We start from the raw sequence: 13,513 nt of genomic DNA on the forward strand, positions 1-13,513 counted from the left end.
CTGAAGCAGAATCAGAGCCCATTCACGTCCACCTGACGACAGAACTGCACTGCCTGAAGGGAGCTGATGGTCTTTGCCAAGCTACATCCAATCTCCTGCTTAGGGTGAATTGTCTAAGGTGCTGTTTCCAAAGGCTCCTTGATCAACCCAGTCAGTAAGACCGTGGCATCTGCCCATTGACGTGCTCTCCTCTCTTGGGATTAATTTGAATTGTAAAAAAAAACTTGAATTATGAAATAGTTCAAATATACAAAAAAGAAAATAATAGAGCAGACATTGCCATGTCGATATCCACAAACTCTCTACGGATGGCCCCAACTTAGGATTTTTCTGACTTGTGATGATGTGAAAGTGACACGTGTTCAGGAGAAACCATACTGTGAATTTCAGTCTCCTCCCGAGTTAGCAATGTGCAGTGCGGTACTCTTTTGCCAGGCTGGACAGCAGTAGCAAGCCGTTATTTTTCTGTTACATGACAGTATTCAATAAGTTACATGACATACTCAACACTTAATTACATTTAACACTTAATTATAAAATAGGTTTGGTGTTGTATTATTTCTCCCAGCCATAGGCTAATGTCAACGTTCTGACTACTTTTAAAGTAGGTTACACTAAGCTACAGTACTTGGTAAGATAGGTATGTTAAATGTATTTTAGAATTGTGATATTTTCAACTTAGGTTGAATTCATTGGGGTGCAGTCCCAGTATTAGTCAAAGAGTACCTGTATATTCTTTGGGGAAAAGGCAAGGGAGTAAGAACAATATAACGGTATTCACGTACATGTTAGAAGTTCAAGACATAGTCAAAGTCTTAAGCTCTCTGGCACAGCTGTTCCCTCAGAGTTTTTGTCCTGGCTCAGTGCATCCTTGGTTCTCTCATCCCTGTCTCCACTTCCATTCTATGTACCTTTCTGGAATGTCATTTTTATCTCCTTACAACTCTGCCTCTTACACCAACAAATCCACCCACTCTCAGCCTGCCTCTCTTACTCCATTTGGGAGTTTGCAATACACTTTTGAATGTGAAAGCTTAGTTATGGGCCTTCCTCTGAAAAAGCAAGTCATTGTACTTATTTACAAATACTATAACACTTGAGAACTGAAATTGATTTGATTGCACACCAACCTCTAGTTATTTGTCCGGGGTGCCCCTCAAGCCTCCTTTAGTGATCAAATGTGACAAAAAGACCAATGACGACAGGTTTTGTTGAGCATGGAGAGACGTAGGCATTCTAAGGCCCTGTTACAGGTAGGGTAGAGTGGTGTAGCCATCTTGGAGGACCGCTTAACAGTATCTACTAAAGGTGAAGCCATCCCTACTTTATATGGCCTAGCAATTTCTACCTGAGAAATCCCAACAGAGATGTATGTGATGTGGGACCAGCAGTTGGCATAATGTCGCTGGACTGCCATGTAGTCGACCACAGTTCAAGTTCCAAACCCAGTAGTTTAAACTCACACCGGGCACGTGTGTGTGTGTGTGCCTAAGATCCTGAGAAGAGAAGGGATTGTGGCGTGTCCATCCCCCCAGGCAATGATTTTTCACTGTCTCTCTGTCTCTCTCTGTCCTTCTGGTGAGCACATGTGCCCTACAGCAAAACCCTCTCCAAAAAAAAAGTATTTGATGTGAATAAGGATTTTTCCAGTGGGGCCAGCTGGTGGTGTGGTGGTTAAGATGGCTGGTTCCCACATGGCTGGCTGTGCGGTTTGAGTCTTGAGTGACAGCTTGAAAAATCTGCCAGGTGCATGTGAGTGCAGAGTGGAAATCCCTGGAGGAGAGTGGAGGAGAAGGGATTGTGGCATGGCCACTCCCTCGGGGAAGTGTTTTCTCACTACCACTAGGTCCCCTCTCTCCAGTGCATACATGCCTCCTATAGCAAAAGAAAGAAAGAAAAGGATGTTTCCAGCAGAACCATTCAAAATAGTTCCAAACTGGAAACAACACAATGGCCCACTGAAAGTCAAATATCTGTGTAAATAGTGGTGCATTCCTACAGTAAGTGGTGAAAATATGCCAACCGCAGCCTCATGCACGTAGGCATGCTGGTGTTTTCAAGCTGAAAGAGGAAGCCAGACACAGACAAGTACATGCCTACGAGTCCACAGTGGGGACGTCAAAGACCATCAGAATGAAATCTTGCTGTTCAGGAGCCGGGGGTACATATGCAGGTAGTGAGAGGAGAGGAGTCGGCAGTTGGTGGCTATAAAAGTCAAGACAAAAGTTATGGGGAGGAGGGGACCAGCAGTTAGTGTAATGGCTATGTCGCTGGACTCCCACATAGTCGACTGCGGTTCGAGTCCCAGACCCGGTGGCTTAAACTCACGCCGGGCGTGTGTGCGTGCATGCCCAAGATCCCAAGAGGAGAATGGAGGAGAAGGGATTGCGGTGTGGCCATCCCCCCGGGGGGGGATTTCTTGCTTTCTGTCTCTCTCTGTCTGTCTGGTGAGCGCACGTGCCCTATAGCTAAAACCCCTCAAAAAAAAAAAAAATTATGGGGAGGAGTGTGACAGGAAGGGACCTTGAGATGCTGATATGTTCTGTTACTTAATCTGAGTGATGGTTATGCAAATATCCATTTTATTAGTTTGTTTAGCTGTAATTTACGTTTCATGGACTCTGCATATGCTGTATTTGACAATAACAATGATTTTAAAACATCACTTATCACAGCACTCGTAATTCCATAGTAAGACTGTAAAGGATGCTTTGCAAAGTTCTTTCTTTTTTATTTTCTTTTTGAGAGGTTTTTGCCTTAGGGCATGTGTGCTTGCTGGAGAGAGAAAAAGACAGAGACACTGAGAGGGAAAGTGAGAAATTACCCCCAGGGTGGATGGCCACACTGCAATCCCTTCACCTCCTTTCATTCCCCAGGATCTTGGGCATAAACGCACACATGCCTGGCGTGATTTTCAAAGTCACTGGGTTTGGGAATCAAACCACGGTCTGCCATGTGGGAGTTCAACCATATAACCACTATGCCATCTGCTGGCCCCAAAGTGCTCTCTTTCAAGAAACCCCAGATCTTTAATACTACCCTGCCAGTGGTTTCCCCTTGAAAAATCTATTTTCTGTCCAAGAAACAATACATTCTTAGACCTCTTCACTTTCATAAGAAGCATTATATTATGAAGATTTTTTTATCATTAAACAGAATTGTTGTGTGTTACCAGATAGACTCAAAATGGGCAGCATGAGCCCCACCCTCATAAACAGAGTGACACACCAGGCATACCCGCTTTGCAGTCCCAGACTCTTTTAGGCCCCTGAGGAACAAATGACACCAGAAGTGTAGACTGCAGTGTTAGTCAAGTTTTACAGTGCAATGGCCTGCCCACTCTCTTTTACGGAGGAGAAAAGGGAAGCACAGAGAAGTTAAACAACTTACCTCTGGTCACTGTCTAGGAAGACGCACGCCCAGGCACTAGACAGAGACCTCTCCTGCTGGAGCCGGTGCATGCAACTCGCAAACCATCCTGCCATCCTCAGCCATCGTCTGCAGTAGAGATCAGACTGGACTTGGTGGCACAGGTGGCACGTGCCACTGGGTGATGCTGGAGCCACGTGGAAGGCCCAGTGGAATCCCAGGTTGACCTGAACGTGCGCCCACATGTGCCTTTGGTCCTGGCTAGCTGGGAGGCTGGAGGGAGGATTCTGGTGTAGCAAGATCCTGTCAAGGGTGTCTCTTTCTTGCTTAATAAATAAATGAAGCTTTTCTTCTTTGCTGTTGTTGTTGTTTAGTTTTTGCTAAAAAACTAAAACTAAAAGACATGCGTGCATGTCTGCTTGACAAAGACAGAGCAACAGAGAGAGAGAAAGTGAGGAAATATCATCTGGGGGAATAGTCACACCACAATCCCTTTCCCTCCATTCTCCTCTCAGGATTCTGGGCATGCCCACATATGTGCCTGGCATGTTTTTCAAGCCACCTGGTCCGGGACTCAAATCTTGAACTGTGCAGTTGACCATGTGGGGTCCTGTGACCTTACCCTCCATGCCATCTACTGGTCCAACAAATAAAATTTTTAAAATGATGGCTTAAGCCATCGGGTCCGGGACGCGAACTGCGGTCGATTACATGGGAATCCAGCGACATAACCATTATGCTAACTGCTGGTCCCTCAAAAAAATTTTTTTTAAAAAACGATTACTTAATTAAGAATTTGGACACATTAAGAAATCTTTAAATGATCTCTTACCGCCTGGTTGAACCATTTATTTTTCTCTTCCAAAATGTCTCTTGATTCTCTCCTTTATGTCCTTGGCTTAACATTGGCCAACTTCAGCCCTCGTCTGGCTTGACAGGTTCCCTCTACACCCACTTCCTCTCTCACCGGTTATGTATCTTTCGATGAGTCCTCATTGTCTACCTTGTCAACCCCAGACCTGCACCATAACTTGGAATGCCTTCACAGCCTGGCCCTCTTTCCTCCAAGTCTCTTGTCTTACTCATCTCAGCGTATCTACCTGCTAACAGTCCCAGACTACACACTGTACCTCCGTGTGTAAGGACATTCTAGCCACAGCGCTTATCTCTGCTGGCCCTGCCCCTGCCCTCTCCACCCTCTCTCTGGTCTTGCTCATCCTTCAAGACCCAGTAGAAACAGCAGCTTCTCTAAGAAGCTTTCCCGAAGGCATTCCAGCCAGAAGCACTCCCCCAACCCCCCACCCCGCATCTCTGTATCCTATGTCTCCTCTCACCTTTATCAGAATCTCCCCTGGCTGGTATCTGTCCGGCTGTCATTCCCACTAGACTCTATTAGTGTAGGGATAATACTAAACTCTTCAAAATAGAAACTGTGTCTAATTCACGTTTTGATTCGTAAAGTCTGGCATAAAACAGCACCGGCTATTCACTTCATAGCTAAACGGACCGGAATCGCCACTTACAGTCATGTCCAGAGGCGAGCACTTGCATGGCATTACGACATTCTCTTCTCTTCACATTCTGGCCCAGTTCCTCCCAGAGCAAAATGGCTAAAGCAGAAGTCAGGTGGAAGGACTCCTCTCCTGGCCAAGCAGAGACTGATCTGGGGAACGGCACAGACGACTATTCATTTGGGGTGCACGTTTGGCTGGACGCCCACCTGAAACAGATTTTCCCTGCCCCCCTCTGGGACTCCCAACACAGCCAAGGTGAATCAGGACAAGGAGAAGTGGAAAATTCCTCCTTTACACTTTGCAGGGAAACTTGAACCAGAAATCAATGTTTCGGGCCCAGCCTGTCTCGTTTTTTCAGACAGAACTCCCTGATTGCTCCGTCTGAGCTGAGGGGGCTGCAGCAGGAACAGTTCAGGGCTGCTGGGAAGGCTTTCATGTGGCTCCTCCTGCTAGAAAAACACAGTCCCTTCTAGAGGCTTCGGAACACAGCTTCATTGAGAATCTGGCTTTTCTTCCAGGTGGGGCACAGGGTCTATTTTTCAAGGGAAAGCACTGCATAATTGCTGGAGAAATAGACATGTTTAATTTCTTTGGAGCCCTTGAAGCTTTCTTCCTTAAATAAATCATCCTGTGTGATCCTGTGACCTGAGACCTGGAAGTGGTTTTGTCTTGGCTCCAAGCCGTGGCCTCCAGAGAGAGGAACTCAGTCCCATTTGGACACCCACGTGAACACACACGATGCTGCTCTGCTCCCACCCAAATGGGCAGACCAGATGGAGTTGCTAGAGTCTGCCACGTGTGGCCTTTCTCAAGAAGCGAGCAGGTACGTGCCCGCCTGACCGGCATACAAACTAAAGGAACAGGAAACAGCTAGGCTGAGAGGGGGAAGGAGGCCTGCAAGCTATGTGAAGAGATGACATCGAAGCCTTTGAGAAGCCCCATGTCAGAGCTGACTGAGGCAGCAGAAAAAAAAGATTTTGATTTACAGAGCAGGGCCCTGAGGTCCAGGTCCAGAGAGGAACAGCCTGTCTCCAATGTTTCCTAAGGACCGTCTACCTAAAGTTGCCTGGGGAACTAGTTACAGATGCCAGTCAGGGCCCACCCCAGACTCAGAGTCTCTGAGGACATCCCTGGGAACCAAGGTTTTGACTTGCTTCCTGGGTGGTTCTAATGCACCCTGAAGTTAGCTGTTCTAAACTCTCTGACTTGTCTGTGTAGACACAGGCTGGGTCCAACCTTCACATCAGCCTCAGCTGTTCCTTCCCCTGGCTCTATTTGCTGGGCCCTCCAATTGCCATCAGTTACCCTGAGCTTTCTCACATCTAGATCACCTCTCCCTGCTGACTCTCCTCGCAGACTCCCTGCCTAAGATTCCCGGCATCCTAAGCTGCCATCATTAGAAGACAGAGGTGTAGCACGCTCACTCCAGAAGCGCTCAAGCCAGACATGTCCCAGAGGGGGTCTCATACTGCCCCTTCCTTCCTTGTCCTCCACACACACATGCTCTTGCCTATATTCCCCCCTTGGTTTTTAAGTGATGACATCACTCTGGAAGCAACAGCATCTGCTATATCTGGAAGCTGGAAACACTCTGTGGTCTCAAGAGAGGTCTGTAAGAGGATAAGGGCTTTTGAATTTGGGGGCTCATTCAAGTTTATCATAAGCTGATCCCAGGGATTATTTTAAAAGAGTAATCAGTTTGCCAAATATCTCTGCAGGCTTTTGATGCATCGAGTTCAGAGCTTGGCTAAATTCATACAACCATCATCTTGAAGTCATCAGCCATTAATGTAAGTGAAAGTTATCTTGCAGTTCTGTTGTGAGTGGTATTTACTTGAAGGCAGGCCTGTCTAGCCTTGAAGGAAGCAGAGAGGAGGGATAGAAGCCCTTGGCTGTATAACCGGAGAATGTGGGGCCACTTTACTCCGCACAGTTGTTGGACCTTGAGAACTTCCTTACTTCTACTTAGAGCTTCAGTGTTCTCCTCTGGGAGGGATTACTCATCTTTCTCACAGAGTAGGTGTTATACAATCGGGGACTTGGTGCCCGGTGCCTACACACAGCCAATGTCCCTCTCCCGTCCCTCAGCTCCAAAAGCAGCTCTTTCAGACAGTGTGTTACAGATCCTCTAGCCCTTGTTCCCTGTGTTCTGAGACTCTCCAGTCATGAAACGGTCCTTCTGGAAAGAACTCCAAGTGGCTGAAGAGAGAAGAGTAGGTTTTGAGTCCCTACACTGAAATAACAGTGTTCAAATAGGCACTTGGGATGCTGTTTGTCATAGTGGCTACCTTAAGAGGGACAGGGATGGGTCCAGCAGGTGGTGTGGAGGCTAAGGCATTGAACTTCCACATGGCTAACTGCAGTTTAAGTCTCACACCTGGTGGCTTGAAAATGACACTGGGCGTGTGTGTGTGTGTGTGTGTGTGTGTGTGTGTGTGTGTGTATACCGAGAATCCCAAGAGGATAATGGAGGAGAAGGGATTACGGCATGACCATACTCCCTGGGGGGTGATTTCTCCTTTTCTCTCTTTCCATATCACTCTGTCTCTCTCTTGCAAATGCATGCACCTTATGGCAACAAACAAACAAACAACAACAACAAAAACAGGGACCAAATTACTTTATCTGAGTTAGACTAGATAATATCGCAGGCTCTCTTCATTCTTATGATTCCGTGATAATAAATTTGGTCTGATGTTTAAGGCCTCTCATAATCATAATCAGGCCTGTCTTATAGACTCATTTGACAGTCTTCTAAACCCCATATTTCTTCCAAGCCATGGAGTTTACTATGTCCCATCTGTATCATGCCCTTTCTTACAACCAGATTTCAAATTATTCCTTCCTCTGCCCAGTGTGAAATTCTACTTATCCTTAAAGGCCCTCTTCCCTTGGGACCAACAGATAGCGTAGCAGTTATGTCGCTGGACTCCCACGTGGCTGACCGCAGTTTGAGTCCCAGATCCAATGGCTTAAAAATCACACTGGGCATGTGTGTGTGCATGCCCAAGATCCCAAGGAGAGAATGGGGGAGAATGGAGAAGAATGGAGAAGGAATTGTGGCATGGCCATTTCCTGAGGTGGGAGGGGATGGGGAGTGAGTTCTCACTTTCCCTCTCACTGCCTCTGTCTCTCCAGTGAGTGCACATATACTAAGGCAAATAAACAAATAAAATCTTCCCTTCTTCCCTCAAGTTCCACCTGCTTCCCCATCTATAGTACAACCCTGTAGCCTCCCACCTGCCTTTCTCTCTCTCTCTCTCTTTTTTTTTTTTTTTTTGAGAGATTTTTGCTATAGGGCGCGTGTGCTTGCCAGACAGACAGAGAGAGACAGAGAGAGAGGAAGCGAGAAATCACCCCCCCGGGGGGATGGCCATGCCACAATCCCTTCTCCTCCATTCTCCTCTCGGGATCTTGGGCAAGCACGCACATGCGCCCGGCGTGAGTTTTAAGCCACCGAGTCCAGGACGCGAACCACGGTCGCCTACATGGGAGTTCCAGCGACATAGCCATTACACTAACTGCTGGTCCCCCATCTGCATTTCTCTAAAACCAGTAACATTAAACTACCTTGTGGTTTAGGTATGTGGGAACCACATCTTATCAAAGTCTTTGAGGAAAGATCCTGGGCCTTAATTTTCTTCAGAACAGCCCCATACCCTGGCACGTGAAAGGTGTTCATGAAATGTTGATTGAATTGAGCCAAGGAATTCCGAGGATTATTTCACATACCCTAAGTCTTTGGCTTGTGCAATGTTCCTATTTGGGGCCTATTGGCAACAAGGACCAGATCCTTTCAAACAATTTCTAATGAAAGAAGGATTATTGAAAGGATGCACTTATTGAAAGGATACAAGGGACTGGTATTCATCCTCAAAGACTGTAAGAGAGTATTGTTAGGTCACAAGGAACAGAAAAATCTCCCCTCTCTGTCCTTCAAGGGACTAGAGGGTCTTGCATCACTTCTAACCCTGCATGTCTGCTCCTTTCTTGTCTTGGCACACTGGACCTATCGAGAAGGCTCTCAGTTTTCTCTTTCTCATGATGCAGGTTTGCCTGACTCCTGCTTTGTCATACACAGCAGTAAGTGCTGTCCTCTTCTCTCAGGACATTTAGTTCAAGCATCCTCCTGACTCGTGTCTCTGTGTCTCCTAGCTTAAATTCTCTCAGGAAGCTGATTGGCTTGTAGCCCAAAGTCGTGTGTTCACCCCTGGTCCAATTAGCTGACCAGGAATGGTGTCGTATTACACTATTATGACTCCTTGGGTCCTACTCTTTCAGCTAAAGGCCTGCATTTGAGGGAGGGTTGTGATGTTTCCCAGTAACTGGTCACTAGCTGGGTCGTCATCCCTAAATAAATCTAACACAGCAATGTCTACAAGAAGTAGCAAATACAGAGACTCAGGTGTGGATCCACAACGTGGGTCAAAGTGCTGGCTGTTTTCCAGCGTTTTCAGGAGAGGCTCTTGCGTTCTACTGAATCCGGGTCTCTGGGGCTTCTGGGAGCCGAGGGCAACATACCCGTTGGCTCAGTCTCCTTCAGAACCTTCTGCGGGCAACATACCCGTTGGCTCAGTCTCCTTCATATCCTTCTATTTGCATGCTTGCCTTCTTCCCAAGAGGTGCATGAATGAAGCAGACCAGCATGACGAAATAGATACTTCTGATCTGTTTACCCAGTAAGCCAGCAGAGGTGATTCTGGGGTTGATAGGATGAGACTGGGGAAACAGGAAGAGGTGAAGACGGAGGTTGTGGACTCAAGGATCTAGCACCCAGACAGGGGACACGAGAAGAGGGCACCGAATGTCTGTTAAAGCAGGTTCAGGCTGATGCCCCACTTTTGCATGGGCACTGTTGGTCTCCCTACTAGATTGTTTCTTTCAGCCCAGGACATGCTGTTATATCTCCTATCTTAAAAAGCATCCTTCATGTGGGACCAGCAGATGGCAGAATGGTTACATTATTGGACTCCCACATGGTCGACCACAGTTTGAGTCCCAGACCCAGTGGCTTCAAATTCACACTGGACGTGTGTATATGTGTATGTGTGTGTTGTGTGTCCAAAACTCCCAAGGAGAATGGAGGAGAAAGGATTGTGGCATAGCCCACTCCCCCGGGAGATGATGTCTCATTTTTGTCTCTCTGTCTTTCTGGTGTGTACAAGCAACCTATGTAAAAAAAAAAACTCTCTTAAAAAAAAATCATGGGGGGACCAGCAGTTAGCATAATGGCTATGTCGCTGGACTCCCACGTAGTCGACCGCGGTTCGTGTCCCAGACCCAGTGGCTTAAAACTCATGCTGGGCGCATGTGCGTGTGTGCCCAAGATCCTGAGAGGAGAATGGAGGAGAAGGGATTGCGGTGTGGCCATCCCCCCTGGGGGGTGATTTCTCGCTTCCTGTCTCTCTGTCTCTCTCTCTGTCTGTCTGGCGAGCGCACGCACCCTGTAGCAAAAACCTCTACAGAAAAAAAAAAAACCTTGGGACCAGCAAGTGGTGTGGGGATTAAGGCACTGAACACTCCCACATGGCTGACCACGATTTGAATCCCAGACCTGGGCGCTTGCTTTCTCACTTTCTCTCTCTCTCTCTGGTCACATTAAAATAAATGAATGAATTAAAAAAAAAAAAATCGTCCTCCACTGACCTGCTCAATGCTCCACGTTCTAGTCTGTTTGGACCTGCTGTAATAAGCTACTATAAACTGAGTAGTTTGTGAATGACAGGAATTTATTTCTCATGGCTTTACAGACCAGAAGTCCAAGCTCAGGACGCCAGCATGGCCAGCTCCTGCCAAGGGTCCTCTTCCCAGGTGCGGCATGCCGACTTCCTTTCACGGACTCGCGGGTGAAGGCGGGCCAGAGAACTCCCTGAGGTCTCTCACGAGGGCGCTAATTCCATGCATCAGTGTGCCACCTCATGACTTAACTATCCCCCAAAGGCACCATAAACTAACACCATCACACCGGACGTTCAGATTTCAATTTATAAATTTACAGGGACAGTCCACAGCACTCTCCGATTACTACTCCAGCTTTCTACTTTGCTTTCTTTCTTTCTTTCTGTCTTTTTTTTTTTTTTTTTGAGAATTTTTTTCTATAGGGCGCATGCCCTCACTGGAGAGACAGAAACAGAAAGTGGGAAATCACCCCCAGGGGATAGCCACGCCACAATCCCTTCTCCTCCATTCTCCTCGCAGGATTTTGGGAATGCATGCACACGTGTCCAGCATGGGTTTTAAGTCACCAGGTACAGGACTTGAACTCCTGTCAACTATGTGAGAGTCCAGCAGAAAAACCATTTAACCATCTGCTGGTCCCCTATTTTTCTTTATTTTTTAGAAAATTTGCTAAAGGGCACATGTGCTTGCTGTAGAGACAGAGCAATTAAGAGAGAAAGAGAAAGTGAAAAAACACCCCCCAGGGGGAATAGCCACACCACAGTCCCTTCTCCTCCATCCTTTTCTTGGGACGTGGGGCATGTGTGCACACACCAGGCGCATTTCTCAAGTTGTCAGGTCCAGGACTCGAACCATTCAGTTGGCCATGTGACATCCGTTCACCTTAACTTTCACACCACCCGGCTGGCCCCACTACCCCAGTTTTCTATTCAACAGATAACGATTCCCAAATTCACATTCGTTTTGGGAGAGTTACCTGCAAGAATATGTGGGATAGGTCCATTGCCACAGAGACTTGGTGAGGCCCAAAAATGGTGCTTTAAAAGAACTTGTGGGGGAACCAGCAGTTAGCATAATGGCTATGTCACTGGACTCCCACGTAGTCGACCATGGTTCGAGTCCCAGACCCAGTGGCTTAAAACTCATGCCAGGCGTGTGTGCATGTGTGCCTAAGATCCCGAGAGGAGAATGGAGGAGAAGGGATTGCAGGGTGGCCATCCCCCCTCGGGGGTGATTTCTCACTTTCTGTCTCTCTGTCTCTCTCTGTCTGTCTGGCGAGCGCACACGCCCTATAGCAAAAACCTTTCCAAGAAAAAAAAAAACTTGTGGGGGGGCTGGCAGGTGGTGTGGCGGTTAAGGGCACTGGCTGGCTACGGTTCGAGTCTCAGGCCTGTCGGCTTTCTTTCTCACCTTCTCTAGCACTCTTGGTCTCTCACTTGGCCCCTCTCTAGTCAAATTGAAATAAATGGATAAATAAAATTAAATTAAATAATGCTTTAAAAACTTTAAAATCTATAATGAAATAAGAAGAAAAGAACATGTAGGATCTTTAAATTTATGTACTACTCCATCTGCTCTTATTGTTCTTGGCTTAAAATGGAAAACTAATACCTTATCACCAAGGGGCCACTGTGTAATGATGTAGTTCCCTGCGCAGTCCCTGCGCTCTCTCCCTGGCCCCTCTCCGTCTCCTGGAGCCTCTTCCCTACTCTTCAGCCTCCCACTGAAGTCTCCTTTTTCCCTGGCCTCACAGCCAGGACAAACCTTCCCTTACTGCGGACTCCGGCCGGCCCCGTGTTCCTGGTAGGCAGACAGTGTGCGTCCTGCTCTGTGTGGGTCTCCCAGGCAAGCCCAGGGTGCGGTGGTGGCTAGCACCACACCTCATTCACTTTTACGGTGCTCAACACTCTTTAGTCTCTCGGGATTTTTAGAATGAAGGAGGACTTGGGTTCTTTCTTCTCACTTACTTTTTAAAATTTTGATTGTTTCATTTTGCCCGAGGGTGCATGCACTCACTAGAGAGACAGAGAGGAGAAAGCACCCCCTCCCCCTGAGTGGATATGGTCACGCCCTCATCTCCTCTCCTCCCTTTCTCCATCCAGCTGGAATTTGGGACATGCACGCACACTGCACACACACACATGCACGCACGCTGCACACACACACATGCACGCGCCTGGTGTGTTTTTCAAGTCAGGACCAGGATTCTAAAGGCATGGTTGGCCACGGGGGATCTGGCTCCTTCAACTACTAGGCCATGGGGCCAGCCTTCCACCTACTCTGTGCAACGCTAAGCAAGACTTAACCGATTTCCCTAAGGCTTGGTATGCCCCTCTGTAAAATGGGGGCAGAAACGATCTTCACTCTGCCTGCTTACATCCAGTGAGATCAACAGCAGGAAAAGCTTTGCCAGCCCCAGAGGACTGGGGCAATGTGCAGACCGTTCTCCGTGCCCTCCGCATTGTTCTCAGGGACAGCCTGCTGACCTGGCCCGAGAGAAACAGGTACAACGTCATTACGCTTGCACGTGTCCTCGTCCCAGTGGTCTGATTATACGTGGTGTGTGGATTTTGACCCTACATCCCAATGCCAAGTGCTCTGTCCCTGGCCCGCCTGGGTCCTTCTCATTCAAAGGCAACAACCTCACAACGGCAGCTGCAGTTATATGCGAGACGCCTGCACGCTGCAGAGGAAGGACACTGTGAGAGGCATTTTCTTAGGCTTCCTGTAGGGCTCGTCTCAGTGCCACTGCCCACCCAGAGGGTGCTGACGTGTGAAGCAATTTCCTTTCGCAAACGTCATTCGCCCGCTCGATCACCTACCACCTCAGCCTCCTCCCCCAGGTAAATTGGCAAGGATGGCAGAGTACGGGGTGGTAAGCACTGTGGCCGGGCTTTGCAAAGGTTCTCAGAGCAGTGCAGGGAGCAGCCACCATGCCAACCTTCAAGGAG

General features: G+C 47.8%; 1 long non-coding RNA gene across 1 annotated transcript; it reads left to right on the forward strand.

Moving 5' to 3' along the window:
• Nucleotides 1-5,599: 5,599 nt before the first annotated feature.
• Nucleotides 5,600-10,886, forward strand: LOC114008365 (uncharacterized). The gene is made up of 3 exons (XR_003549913.1): nucleotides 5,600-5,706; nucleotides 6,602-6,673; nucleotides 10,634-10,886. It is a non-coding gene; the product is annotated as an uncharacterized LOC114008365 (long non-coding RNA).
• The last annotated feature ends 2,627 nt before the right edge of the window (nucleotides 10,887-13,513 follow it).

The sequence above is a fragment of the Tupaia chinensis genome, unplaced genomic scaffold (assembly GCF_000334495.1).
Source record: "Tupaia chinensis unplaced genomic scaffold, TupChi_1.0 Scaffold000327_1, whole genome shotgun sequence".
In the NCBI taxonomy this organism is placed as follows: domain Eukaryota; kingdom Metazoa; phylum Chordata; class Mammalia; order Scandentia; family Tupaiidae; genus Tupaia; species Tupaia belangeri.